Consider the following 9715-nt stretch of genomic DNA (forward strand, 5'->3'; position numbering starts at 1 on the left):
GGGAGGGGGGGGGGGGGGGGGGGGCTGCTTGACTGGCAAATGGTCCCTGTAGCATGTAGGCCCCAGTCTGAGGCCTGTGCAGCCCCCGGCCTGCCAGGAGTTGGACAGCTCTGAGTTATGAATTTACTGCACTTCTACTACACTGCAGTGACTGAACACCTGTGCATGCTCTAACCCCACTGAAAATGTGGGACAGGAGACCTCAGTTTCATTAGAGGGTCAGCTACCTTGCACTTGTTACACGGTAAGATTGTGCACACAGGCAGTTGCTGCTGAGTAGCTGATACACTAGAAATTTTCATCCTAGTTTACCTTGTAATAACTTGTGTGTCCATACCTTAAGTATATTTGCTATGTGTTAACAAGAACTGCTGCAGGAGAGGGGGTATGAAATCCTTTTTTCCAGATCACAGGCCTCAGTCATATAGGTTCACAGGGGAAACCACAATGAAGTAGATAAATGGTTCTGCCCATATCCTTCAAACCCAAATATTTTTTCATTAGGGTGCACAGACTGCCACAAAACTTTACTGTAGTGCATCAGAAGGTCCATATGCAGTGTACTATCTACATGTTTTGCTGCAGAACCATGGCGGTTCTACTGCATTAAGACTGTTGTAACCATTAGTCGGGCTGCAGGATTAGTGCCAACAGCATGCTTTTGAGTTTCTGTGAAATGTTGTAACTGCTTGGTAGCTCTGTAAAAAGAGCTTAATTTAGCATTTCTTTTCAAATTAATAGGGAACATCAGTGAGTTTTTAGGTTCATACCTTCAGTGAAAAGCATTTCTGGTAGCCTTATGCTAATACAGATGTGCTGAAAATTAAATTGAAAGCATTTACATAGTGGGTTAAACTGATTAACAACAATAGATATATACATATAAAGCTAAAACAGCTTCTTGTTAATCAGAAAAAGTTCTTGAATTTTACATGGACTTAACTGCAGTGGTCGGACCAATTCTAATTCTGCCTTCTCCCACGAACGATCATGTCTGAAGCATAGTGTTGATGTGCCACAATGGGTAGGGTAAACTGCTTTTAGTTTCAAAAAGAATGCCTTATTTGTTCTTTTGGAATTTAAAAGCATTCCATTTATAAAAAGCTCTATGCCTAATCATCTTCTATTATAGAAATCTATAAGATTCTCTCACAAAAGAAGCTGGAGACTGAACAAATTAAGTGAATTAAAAAATAAAACCACAAATCAACTCCAAACCAACAAAAAAAGAACAAGGACATCCTGACTCACAAAACAAAAACACATACATTCAGATAAGCAACATTTAAACATCACCATTTTCTGCAACATTTTTATTTCCCAATGTGCTGTGGAGCAAACTGAAGCTTTAATTTTGCTGCTCAATTTAGATGCATTGTTTATGCTTCAGTACTATACATACTGCTTATTCAGGTTATGCACTTCTCCCAGAAGTCATCTCAGTTCATGAAAATATATGTTTATATAGTGGTGACAGCCAAGATATTTTTAATCAAATTTATTAGCTTCTCTTTAGGACCACTTCTAATCGCTTACTAAATATCAATTTTTGATTATTCTCTTGGGGCCTTGAAGATAGTTGCTCTTCATCCTCCATCAGACCATGACTAGTATTATTAGTTTCTATTATGTCAAGCTTTTGAGATTACACAAAATGAGAGCAATAACAATAAAGCCTCAGTCTAGGTTTTAAACCTTTGCTTGCTTAAAAGGAACCCAGGATCAGTTTGCTCTATCAGAGCTAACCTCACTCATCATAGAATTATGATTATAAAATCATTATATTAAAATTAACCCTAAAATTATGGTTATAAAAACATTGCAGTTTTCAGAATGGGCATATTTCAGTGTTACAGCCTCACTTTTAATAATACAGTGTGAGGCACCTAGGCTACGTTTATAGGGGAATGGCAAGAGCCTGGAGGCACCTAGAGCAAGCCACTAGGGCACAATAAGTGCAGAAATATGCCTGGACTTCCACCCTCCAAAGCTTATGTATTTCACTTAGATTTGCACCTTAGGCACCTGGGCTCCAGACGTAGAGCCTAGACTTCTCTTCTGAGGGTAAGCACTTAGCTGGCCACTCATGGTTTCTGTTATAGCCTAGCCTAGCCACACTGGGATCGGCTCAGCTTTGCCCCCTCCCCACCTGTCTACATCCAAGGGGGTGGGGGGGAGAAGGGAGTGTACCCTGTGGCCCAGCAATGCCCCCCCTCACCTCTGGGTGTGCATTCCCCTCCCCTTCCCCCACCCCCCAGAGACAGGAGCTAGAGAGGAAAAGGTGTTGGGGAGAGATTTTCTGCTTGCTCTACCTTCCCTATTCCTACCTTCTGAGCCAGTGCTCTAATCACTAGGTTAATATGCAGCAGAGGGAACAGCTCTATCATCACCTTTTCTAGCTAAACTTTTGAGTGAAAGTGATATAGTTGCACCTTGTACTAATGCTGTCAATAAGACAGAGAGAGAGGCAGACAGAGTTTAATCTACTCTGAGAATGCCTAATAAAATAGACACCTCCAAGGACCTCCTATTTTCTAATCTGCCTTGTATCTGGATTACAGCAGAGTTGGCGCAAAGTTTGGATGCCTAACTGCTCAGAACAAATGTCTTCTCAAGCTTCATGGATGCCCAAGTTCAGGTGGCTACAGAAACTTGCAGTGTAAAATGGAAATGCTGAATTAAATTAGGCAACTGATAAGTTTTTTGGCTCTTGCTTTAGGAATGTTTCGGATTGCTTTTGTGCCTTATATCTCTCTAAATCCTAGGTAGGCACCTACATTTAAGTTCTAATAGTTAGGCACTTGTGACAAAATTGCAAAGAAAGATCTTATTTTTGTGCCATTATTGGTAGTGGCACAAGCAGAACTGGAAATGACACAATTTGTGTTCTAGAAATAATAATAGTTTAAGCCATCTGTTGATTTATGACATATACACTAGATAGTCCTTCCTATGACTGATATGCAATTAAAAAGTTAACTTTAAACTGCACATTTTACTCACAGGCTTCTGACACTTTTTGCAGTGCTTACACATTAGAAATACATTCCTTATAGATACCAGCATTATCTATTCCTTTGTTTTATTTCAATCATTTCATGGATCAATAATTGTAAATCAGTGCAAAGTAACATGGATTAGAAATTATTCCTCTAAAGAGTCAAGTCCACTATGTATGAAGGACTATATTTCAAACAGAAAGAACCTCAAAAAGGAGTCAATTGATCTAAAAGATAAAACATACTGTATGTACAGTACAGTCCATTAAAAAAAAGGGCAACTGAATCAATAACTGAAGCAGTGGAGAAGAAACTATAAACAACTAAAGACAAAGCCTTGTAACTAGGTGGAGAGCAGTTCCAAAACCTCACAGAATTTTTGGTTCCACTATATTTCTTCCCATATTTGTTTTAGCATTAAGTGGAACAACAGCCACAAAGATAGCAAGCAAAGAGAATTTATGAGAAATTATTGTGTTTTTTCTTCTTGTACTTTCTACACTTTCATTTTTAATTTTCATTTGTAGTAAAACTATCACTATCCATGAAGAGTCATAAAGACCAAAGGGAATTAATAATGTAGTAACTTTCTAGCAGTATTACTGACACATATTATACATTTTTCTCTTCAAATTATTCCACGTTCAGTCATATGAAAAATCCAAAAGGAAACAAAAATCCAAAAGGGAACAAAATACAATTTTCAATCCTGGGCAGGAGATCTTCAATTTAATTGATTCAGGAAAATGATCTTTATGATGGCTCAGCAACAAATATTAAAGAATAACATTTTCTCTCTCGTGTGGTCCAAGACAGATTAATACCAAAAAAAAAAAAAATCCAAGCAGTCACTTAAGAAGAAACATAGGAAACAGAGTTGGGAAAGATGTGTTAAATTATCTAATGTATTCCTTTGCCATGAGCAGTTTGCTCTAGGATTGCAGAAAACGTTATTTTTATATTAGATGATGTGACCATAACATAATTAATCGTGATAGAGGGGCACACCACCTTCTCCATTGCCCGAAGAATACTAGGCAGTCTTGTACAAATGAGAAATCTGCAGTAACTGTTGTACTTCTAGACTTGTAACCGTATAATCGGTGATACATGGGAACAACTTTCCATCATTTTGTACTGCTCCTCCTGCTACAGTATCTGTGCATCTCTTAATCTTTAACATACTGGCCCATGTAATACCCACTCTCTCATCCTGTGATCCCAGGAATGGAGAGAAACCACAGAGTTGAAAAAGAATAAGAGACAATGATTTTTTTGTGATATCTTCCATTGAACCAATTCTGTAGTTGGGAGAGCCACTGGACAACATTTTGGCATCAAATTCCCTTCCTCAAGCCTAAATTATGATGGCTATTTTGGACTGAGGGGTTGAAAAGCTTAGCTTTGTAAGGGCTTGGGTAGTTGTGTACCCAAGGGGAAGACATGTGGGTGCTTAGATATTTTACTGGTGGTACCAAGGGGATTTAGGTGTCTCTAGCGGTAGGTGGTAGTGGAGCAGAGTGTTTTAAATATTTACATTTTGGTTTTAGGTGCTTAAAATTACATGTAGGTGCCTAAGTCACCTTGAGAATATAGGTCTCAATTCTAAGGTCTAATTTAGACCTGAGAAAGGGGATTTGATGCCCAAAAATTTGTCCAACAGATCTATCAACTACAGAACTGGTCCAGTAAAAGATATCACAAAAAAGCCTTGCCTATTGTATACTTTCTGGACCACCATGACTACAGCAACACTCTAATCCTGCTACAGAGAGAATAGGAGAAAGACTTATTCCTTATTTATCCCCAGTGTATGAATGGGAAAATGAGACCCAGAAAAATTAAGACCTATATCTACAAGGTGACTTAAGCATCTAATTGCCTTTTTAAGCACCTAATATCAAAACCGCATCCTCAAACCACATACTTCAAATAGAAGAAAAATGTGGATTCTTTCTTGGGGTGAGTCTCTCTTTGAACAGTATCTAGTAGGGGAACACATATTTGACCTGAACTGCCTTTTTCCTGAGCACCCACGCGGAAGGAGAAGGAAGTCTCATTCACCTTTCATGGCCAATTACTCCTGAACAATGTGAGGAGAACAGAGGAGAGAGAGAGATTTTTCCAGCTGAAGAAAACACACAAAAGGAAAGAAATGAAAGAAAAGTGTTTTATGATGACTACTTCCTTTACATATTGCTTGTTCATACTGACTTCTAAGAAAAGATCTAGGAAATAAAGTCTCAGTTCTGGATTTTCTCCTCTGCAAGTAATATGGCTCCTTTTCAGCAATGGACAATGAGCCTTTTTTGGAATGAACTCAAGTATGCTAAAAAATCTCAGTTTGAATGAGTTAATAAAAATACCAGGAACACACTAATATTTAGCTATAATGTTCATAAAGGAAGCACACAATATCAAAAATTTGAAGTCTCCTAGTTTATAAATAACACTAGCTGAGATTTTAACAAGGGGTAAAAATTGTTATTATGTGACCAATTATTTTTCTTCTTTTGGATTTTAATGTCTCATTTCCTCCTTGAATAAACTGCCTGCATTTAGTCTTTTCAGAGAAGAGGAAACAGAGAGATACAATTCTATTCTAGGTTTGTTTTACTGAGAAAGCCCTAAAAGCTTTATGTTTCAGGTTTTTCAAAGGCAGGATTTTTCTTCTGATTGTACTGAGCTGCAGCCTCAAGAGAAACACCTCCCTTTCAACATAAGAAACTCATTGCGAAATGAACACAAATCTTCAAAAGAAGTTTTCCTGAAAAAAATGCTACTCAGGGAAGAAACCATAAGATAAAATATGAATGAGTTTGAAATAAGGGCTGGCAAATTCATTGGGATAGCGCCTGAACCCACAAAATGACACTGGGCTTTATTCTAATTTATTCTTCATTCTACAGATCTATTTGGTTGTAGCTGTCAAGTCCATTGTGAAAATCAATGAATGCTTTAGATTCAAATGGCCCTACAGCTGGGCCTTCAGCCAAAATTAATGCTTGCTCCACTGCCCCCCTAAACTAGGGTTTGAATTATATTTTAATTATTCTACAAGCACTAACACAAATGGCTTACCTGGTTATGAAAAGCCTCTGTATTAATGCATGCAGAATAAGAGACTGATCATGCAAACAAGTACTGTGAAGCAAAGCATTTAGTTAATAGGCTAGTTACAATATTAAGTACTCTACTAGGTAGAAAATGTAAGAGGATTGAATTTACTGCCATAACAAAGAGAAGTTGTGATAATACAATGGCAGTTCTCCTTCTGATTGCAAAGAGCTGTAAATGTATTTCACATTTTTTTCAAATTGCAGTTGGTCCTGAATTCAGAACAATCAACACTGGCTCTTAAAGCCCATTACTCCCATCACTAGCAAGCTTTGATTTTAAGTGATTAGTTCTGAATTACCATTGATCAATACTGGAGTATCTGGAGGGAACAGGCTAAATCATCTTCTTTATTTAATATCAGAAGTGAATTGCCTTTAAACCTGAAGCCTCATAAATCACTTGTTTTGTTTTACTCTCAATAGGAAAGCTATGGGAGTCTGCAATTCTATGCTGCATTTCATTGCTCACTGCAACCACATTTTTTAATTGGCACATTTAATGGGCCAGATTGTACTCTGCAGCTAATACAGCTAATTTGGTTTTACACCAGTGAAACTGAAAACAGAATAAGACCTGTTATAGTTCAGCAGCATAATCAAAAATGTGGTATATTTATGTGGAAAATCATCCGATTTTCCATCTGGAAGAGCTTTTGTTTGGAAAATGATGTTTCAGGTCAGATAATTTATCAAGACCATAAGACCTGATAAAGACAGCAGAAAACTAGCAATTGCACAGTCTGAAGAGGAAATTAGAAGTTTAAAATAAATCATGCACTGAAAAACAGAACATTTTAATTATGAGGCAAGAAAAACAAAAACCAAAAACAACCTTTAATGTTGAATAAATGAATTCCTTAGTAGTTCTATACCTCTCTAACCACCCACTTGGCCATATGTTGCAGGGACACTGAAATAGATTGTTTATAATTTGCAGCTGTTAAGTGGATTTAAAATAAAACCATAATTTTAAGAAGTACTTTACATAAGCAATTATCCTTCTGAGAATGATACACTCTATTTACCTACATGTTAAAAACTGTGATTTACCAGTACTCTACAACACTGCCACATATTAAATTTTTTTTTTCCTTCCTCAGCCCAGAAGTTACAAAATATGCTCCTTATTTGCTTACTTTTTAGAAAAGATGCATTTGAGGCGCAGGAATGAGGAAATTCTAAGTTTCAATCTTGCTCTGACTTTGATTCCTTGTGACCTTGACTGAAGTTATGCAAGTTCTATTCCTCAATTTCCCTACTTGTAAAATGGATTTATCTGGAGAATTGAATACGGTGATATGTTGTTTATGAAAATGAAAAACTGCTAAGTAGCATTATTGAAAATAACTATCATAGGTAAAATAAGAATAAGACACTGGAAGGCTTTTCACCATAAAATAATCTATATCTTCATTAAAACTCCCTTATTTAGTGTACATTAAATAATTTTAAATAGTTATTTGAACCAATAATCACCACAGTATTGCTGAACCCAAGACTTTAAAAAATGGGTCATAGACCAGAAAATCATGAATCTGTTTAAAAGTCAATTACCATAACAGATCTTCTTATTTTTTAACCCTCTCTCAGAATTTTCTGTCTGGTCCGAAATGAGCAAAAATTAAAAGCCAAACAAACATTTATGCCCCTATCCTCATTGATGCGTTCACAAGCCCACTTACCTTTTCCTTATCGCGATTACTACGGAATTCCAATCTAATTATATTCTTTATTGCAATAGTTCTCAAGCATGTAAGGCATGTAAATTGTAACAGGTAAGGTCTGATTGCTTAAACCAGTTTGTGGGTAACTTCTGTCCCTAGCCAAGGGAAATGGAAGGTTGCTTTCCAGCTGGCCCATCAGTTTTGCATTTTTGGTTGTACAGTGGCCACTGCAGGCTGGGGGCTCTCTACCCTGGGAAGTGTTGGACAGCTCATACCCAGACTGAGGCAAGGCTTATCTGGCATACATGTGGGACCACATGAATGAGACTACAATGATTCTGGCTTGAAAGCCAGAACATGCTGAGTAGCTGCAGGACAGAACTGTATACCTATACTATAAGTGACACAAGCAATGCATACTGCATACACTGGCCCACTCTTTAATGCTGATAAAATAGTTAAGGTAGGGAAGTGCAATATAGATTTCTGACATGTTAAAAATAGGTTTTGAAGGCAAGACACATAATGCAATGAAGAAGTTTCTCCATCTCCCTTATCTATTACCTTCCTGCCTCCTTTCATATTTTCCCTAATATGAAGCCAGATTTAACCTCAATAAAATGCTTCATGCATACAAATTGAAGCCACGATTATGCTCATTCCTTAAGTATTCCAGTATCATCCTCTCAGTTCCTGACATGCTAAAAAATTATAGTCCTAACAAGTAATCCAAAAGGTTGCTCCATTATGAATGTACCATTCACATACCACAAACGTTCAAGTAGAAATAAGAAAGTGTGAGCATAATTTTTTGTTGTAAAATGACATAAGTAAGCCAGGAAAGGGGGTGCAACAGTGATAAAAATGTTATGGCCTATGCAAGAAAATAAAGATTTCACATAATTTTTGTTATTGTCAGCCTGCTACTAACCTGATAATAGGTGTAATATCTAGAGATGCACTGATATGTACTGATGGCATATCGAATCAGCACCGATAAAAGGGAAATTTACATTGCACTGTGTGCATGTGCACAGCCGCACACATGCAGGTGGCCAGGAAAACAGCTGGACAGCATGGAGAGCAGGAGGGGAAGGGATGTGAGGGAGGGAAGGGGAATAGGAGGCAGACTGAAGCCCTCAGAGTGAGAGAGGGTGTAGAGTAGGGGCTGGGGATGCTGCCCAGCCAGGATGGTGCATGGGACAAGGGGCCATGGTGTGGAGCATGACAGAGTTATGGGTGGCTCATCCATAGGGTGGGGGGTGAGGCAGCTCCCTGCCAATGTGCATACCCCTTAGGGGACACATGGGGGGCAGTTGCCCCCCAAGATTTGTGTACAGGGTGGATGCAGACTGCTGTCTGTGGGCGTGGGGATCTCTGCTCTGCTCCCTTTTCCTCGGGAGCCCCGCACCACCCGCTCACCCCCGGCCCACCCAGCAGCAATGGGGACAGTAAGTTGTTCCTCCGGCTGCTGTTGGGCAGGGGATGAACAGCTGGTGTGGGGCTCCTGGGGCAAAGGCAGCAGGGTAAAGGGCCCCCAGCCTGCAGTGGCCACTCCACATTTACCCTTCCCCCACTTAAAAGTGTCCCCACGCTTAAAAATGGTGGCAGTGGCACTTGAACTGAAACTCATTTGATGAGCTTTAGTTCAAGCACTCCTACCACCATTTTTAAGCACCAGGATGTTGATACATGTGATGACCTTTTTTTTTGGTGTGCTCCAGTAACATGTGTAAACAAATCAGTTATCAGATCGGTATCAGCCAATATGGATGGTTAATAATCAGCTATTGGTATCAGCCAAGAAAATCTTTATCAGTGCTCCCCTAATAATATCCTATTTGCCATACTGACACAATAAAACAGAGACATTTTACAATTATACATTTATGGCAGACCAAAAATCTTTGTACTCAAGACAAACAGTAAGATG

Source organism: Gavialis gangeticus, unplaced genomic scaffold (genome assembly GCF_001723915.1).
Source record: "Gavialis gangeticus isolate Ggan-Ray unplaced genomic scaffold, GavGan_comp1, whole genome shotgun sequence".
NCBI classification, from domain to species: domain Eukaryota; kingdom Metazoa; phylum Chordata; order Crocodylia; family Gavialidae; genus Gavialis; species Gavialis gangeticus.